The following is a 5,793-nucleotide window of genomic DNA, read 5'->3' on the forward strand; positions in this document are numbered from 1 at the left end:
TTGCGGCCAAATTGACTCATTTATTATAATAATTATAGGTCATCCTTTGATCCCACGCACGCATAAAAAGGCTATTTAACAATCGATTTGACATCATTCATTCGTTCATTGTTATATTTACACAACAATATTGCGTACTTATTAATTATATAGTAGGCGTTAGAATAAGAAGCTCCCACAATTTTCTTCGAACAAGGAAAATCTTTTCTTAGTAATATGTTGAAATGTTGGGAGACTTTTTTATTGTTTTCTCTTATCTGAAAATGGCGTAAGTGCAGATTTCTTTCAAGATATTGGTGTCCAGGAGAGAACCGGCTTCCGCATGACGTGTTCAGCGTTCGACTAATGGCCCGCGCATCGTGTCAGTAACGTTTTTCGCGCCGTGCTAACAGGTGCACTCGTGCTCTTACGCTATACTGTGCGCCTAGTACTTTTAAAGTTTCGCGATATCTTAAATAATGGACTAAGTGAGAAAGTTTCGTGTGTGTATGATTGTTTGTTTGTATTTACAATACGGCCGCCTGGATCGATCATAATATATCAACGATCAAACCGGTAAATTTTTATTTTATGATTTATAGCGTTAAGGGGCGATGAAGTGGGCTGTTAATGCAATTTTTATCTGCGACACCGATAAATTGCAAACGATTTGAATCGATTAGTATAATCGAGAGAAAGCTAAAGCTGTTAGTTAAATCAGGTAAAACGAGATATTTTACGCCCTTGTTTGGATACCTTTCCAAAGGCTTAATCACTTTTTGTATCTTGTGAGCGAGAATTTGAAATAGCGGTGTTCGCAGCAACGGTACAAACTTGTAGGAGCATAGCTTACATTGAGGATGCCTATATGAATACCACGCGTGCCGCACTAACATACGCGGGATTCTTAATTTTATTTATTAATAGCCTTTAAATGTTATCGGCTATGATAAATGTGACCGTTACTAGACATGACCTTACACGTTATGAATATTTAAAAGGCACAAACCGACACGTCCAGCACTTAAATAGCTCATGTCGATGAACTTGATTGTTTCTCAATATAATGCATTGCAAGTGTCAGGTTTATTCGCCTTCGTGATATGGCGATAGAGTCCTTTATAGTTTGTACGGTGATTAATATCACGTGTTACGTATAATAATTATATCACTTGCTAATATTATATATATATAACAATGCTGTTACATTATAATTATAAATTCAAGAACATTCATTTTTTTGTTGTAGTTTTCGAAAGTTTTAGAATGGTTTTGCATAAATTTGCGGATAATCCAACGTCGTGGTCGCAAAAACCGTGTTAATTTAAAATTATTGTCATTCGCACTAAAAATACGAATCCGGGTCGAGTTGAATCATCTGCCGTCCCTGGTGCATCTGTTTTCACACTTTTTATCTAGAAGAGTAAGAAGTATTCATTTACAATGTAAATTATAATAATTTTATTGAATCGAATCGCTACAAGTCAGTCACCATGAATCATTTTCCTTGAAGAGTTTATCTCATAAAAACTCAACTAATAAATAATAACAATAAAGTGTTGTGAATGATTGCTTCACAATAAGGTCGATTGCATGCAAATATATGTACATTTAGATCTGCGCATCAATCCGATTTTATGAAAGTTTTTTAGTTTTCTCTTCCACGACATATATAATTTGCATAGACACGTGATGGCTCTTCTGCGTCCATATCTCGACGCGAAACCGCTTTTTTAATAATGCCCATTATAGTTATAAAGATAGTAAGTCTTGATAGCATTCTTATTATTAACCTTAAAACATTTTCTTTTATCTGGCGTATCACAATTATGTATACATGTTACATAGGTACTTCTTTTCATCCGCTCGTTCCTGAGTAGTCGGTACAAACTTCTAAATCAATACAAAAACGAACCAATAAGGCCAGACCTTGTATAAAGGATCGCTAAAGTGAAACTGGCTTTCAATAAAATCCGGTCCGACGTTATATTTATTTACTCGGAGCGAATTGCGGTGTACATTACCTTAACCCCGAGACCACAGTTCAAAAACAATGCAGCTTAAAATATTTCGCTATCCGCTTGACCTCTTTTCAATTCGGTTGCGATGAAAAATTGTACCTGCAGTGTCTGCATACTCTACTGTGAATCTTTATACAGAATTATCTTTATCAACCGTCGAAAAACGAAGGAGGTCCTTAAGTCGACGTGGATATTTTTTTATCAAAGTTAGAGCCCGGCTTAAACATTTTTGTTTGTATTATGTTTTCTTTACATGCGCGTTTATATTTTTGTATTTTGCTACTTTTGAACTCCTTTGAATGTAAATAGATACGTACACTTCTATACTTTGGTTTTATTTACTCGCAAATTACATATGAATGTAACAAAAAGAAGTGTGCTCGTTTGTGTATTCATATTAATCACGATAATGAATATAATAATATATATCTAATAATTATCGAATTTGTGAAAATCCCAATGGGCAATAATATAACAGCACAAAATTGAATGCAAATTACATCGTAACAATAAATCTAAATTAAACTCCGTACAAAGTTTGTAACAAACTTAATCCGATTTATTAAGACAACGACAGTATCCATTCACGCAATTTAATTCCTTATACATCACGAAGATGTCAGGGTCGCATCAATCTAATAAACAAATCGAGAATTATTGGTTGCACGGTTTTACCAGACGTTGAATCTATCGACATTCAACATGTGTTTAATGCCGATTGTTATCGCGTGTATATAATTGCATCTATATGATAATCAGTCACATACACTGTTTACAGTTAGTTCGGTGACATATGCGTGCATTTCCTGGTAAAATTAATTCGTTTCCTCGAAATTCGACGTTAAATTAAGTCAATAAAAACGTATACGCTGTTATTCTAAAGCGATATTGCGAAGTGTTCTCAGAATTGCAAAGGTCAAGTTGACGTGTCTCGTTGCATGGTCTTTTATTAAAATAAAAACTGATGTATGAGTCGGAACGGGTTGATATATTTATGGTAGATGATGTGCTATACGTAGGTTTTTGTTATAACTAGTTGTGTGCCATATCGATAGTTATATATAATTCTTAAAATGAAGTTATGCTTCTTAATGTGTCATTTAAAATCTAGATACTGTAACAGTGAATACATATTAATCACGTTAAGATGTGTGATGTGTATAATCCTTACTTAATTATAAATGCGCAATTGTGTTTGCCTTTCTTTCACATCGCAACGGAGCGATTTTATGGTATGAGTTTGTGTCTGGAGGCTAGGCTACGCGGGAGAAGCCGCGAGCGATAAGCTAGTAGGTAGGTACAGTATAAAGTCATTATGATACAAGCTTGCAGTGTGACGTGTATTTGATTATTATATACATTTTAATATTCAATGGCTCATTTGAATTCGTTATGGATAATCTGGCTCGTTGCAGATTATACGAAGATCTAGGACGTAAGGGCATTAACAAAACATTTACGGAAACACAGAAAACCGGCGTGAAATAGAGATATGCCACTGTGTTTCGTACGGCGAGTGGGGGAGCCGGAAGCCCGTTTCGTTTTCCTCACACGTCCCAGTCCATCCCTTCTTTCCAAACCGTCAATCCTCTCTTTTTCCCTTAACCTTTAAAAGCGGACAGCGCATCCGTACTCCGGTGATCGCTTAACATCAGGGGAACCACCAGCTCAGTTCCCCGCTGTGCCATAGAAAACAGAGAGTAGCGACAAGGAGAGTTCTTTCGAACATTTGCGTCAGTGTATGCATTGGAACCATAAATATTTACAAATACAATTATCGCGGCGGTAGTCACGTGAGTTGTGGGACAGATTTGCTTTGTTCGTCATGTTAGGGAAAACAAGTGATCATCAGGATGATAACGAGGCGGCAGTTCTTCATTTTATTTTATAACAACGATAAAAGTCCTTGTTAAGTAAAATTATGTAGGCTTATATCAGTCAGCTCAATCAGTCGTCGCGGAACCGGTTTAGCGAGTGGTCGCTGTCGCTGTCGTGCGTTGCATTCAATGCGATAACATTATGTTGTTTACGTCTTACTCGCAATATTAATAATGACGGAACGTAAAGTTATTATAAATGAACTCTTGACATTTATTCAAAACAAAATTGATGTATTGGACGAATTGAGTGTTCTTCAAATATGTGCTTCGAACTTCACGGATTTGGAAGTTGAAGTTGCAAAAACCGAATTATATTCAAGCTCGGGCTGTAGTCAACATATTATACGGCGTAAAGGTGACGACAAGATTAAGAAAAACATAAAGGATATAATAAAGGTTTTAAAAGAGACAGACCCAGACAACCAGCCAATATTTGTGGCTAGGGATCTTAATCGTTTACCGCCTATTTCATTTGATTATGTGGACGTTACTCGACTTTTAAAAGACCTGACAATTCTCAAAAATGAGATAAATTATATTCGAACTGAATGTATCACTAAATCAGAATTGACACATTTAGAAACCTCAATACGTAGTGAATTGACTCAGTTGCGTCCATTAGATAGTACTGTGTCCACAAATGACAACAATAATCTAACACGCTCGGTACATACACAAAAAACGAAACAATTTAGAAGCAGCGCAACATGTAATACATCCCAACCAACGCCGCGAGCTTTTACCGAAACGAGGGAGTCCGCCGCTTCTGGACTTCGCGTAACCGACGACAAACTATCCACGTCTAATCTTTCACTAGAAACTGACCCGGTCGTTACCCCCACTTATAGAGATATTGTAGTGACACAGCCATTACCATTGGCAAAGAATCATGACGATCAACGAGTCAGTGATGAATTTAAGTTAGTTGATAATAAAAAACGTAGAAAAAAAACCAACATGCGTGGAACATTGACTAATAAAGGACGAATACAAGTAATGGATTCCCAGGCGTCTATATATGTGTCGCGAACAAAAAAGACTGTAAATGAAGCGGACATCTGTGCGCATATTCAGGACATGGGTGAAGAGTTCGTATCCGTCGAACTTTTACAACAGAATGTTGAGACGACATTTAATTCATTTAAAGTGGTCGTTGCTGCGGACCGTTTAAATAGATTCTTAGACCCAAATTTCTGGCCCTCAGGGTTGGTATTTCGTCGATTCCGTGATCGTTTCCCGAGGAAGCCCACAGAAAATAAAATCATTAACTAAAATATGGGTAAGAAGCTAACGATGGCATCATTTAACTGTAGATCATTAAAGCGATCTCTTGATCAAGTACGGTCATTGTGCAACACATATGACATTATTGCATTACAGGAGACATGGCTTTTACCACATGACTTAACTTTAGTGAACGAAATTGACTCTAAATTTGGTGCATTTGCTAAATCATCGGTAGATACTTCGGTGGGAGTTCTGCGGGGGCGTCCTTATGGAGGAATAGCTATCCTATGGAGGCAGTCATTATTCTCTAACGTTGTCACTGTGGAATGTATAAGTGATAGGATAGCTGCGATCCGAGTGTCCGTAGATGACCGCCATTTCTTGGTGATGAGCGCATACCTACCAACGGACAAAGAAGAGAATGTTATAGATTTCACCTCTACGCTAGCACAAATGTCCGCAATAATAGAAGATAGCAACACTGAGGCGGCCTTTTGTCTTGGCGACTTTAATGCTGATCCTGATGGTAGATTTGGACGCCAATTAACGTCCTTTTGTGATGAACATGAACTTTTATGTGCTGACATAGAAATATTAGGTAAGAACTCGGTGAATATACATATGTAAGTGACGTCTACCATACGAGATCCTGGTTGGACCACTGCGTTGTGACCAAAGCGGCATTT

At 37.2% G+C, this 5,793-nt stretch overlaps 1 protein-coding gene across 1 annotated transcript in view; it reads left to right on the forward strand.

Annotated features, from left to right (window-relative positions):
• Window positions 1–345: 345 nt before the first annotated feature.
• Window positions 346–5,793, forward strand: part of LOC119828195 — a gene marked incomplete at its 3' end in the record, with an annotated part of 143,980 nt that continues 138,532 nt past the window's right edge. The window contains exon 1 of the mRNA XM_038350296.1: window positions 346–555. The remainder of the gene's footprint in view (window positions 556–5,793) is intronic.

This window comes from Zerene cesonia, chromosome 7, assembly GCF_012273895.1.
Source record: "Zerene cesonia ecotype Mississippi chromosome 7, Zerene_cesonia_1.1, whole genome shotgun sequence".
Taxonomy (NCBI): Eukaryota; Metazoa; Arthropoda; class Insecta; order Lepidoptera; family Pieridae; genus Zerene; species Zerene cesonia.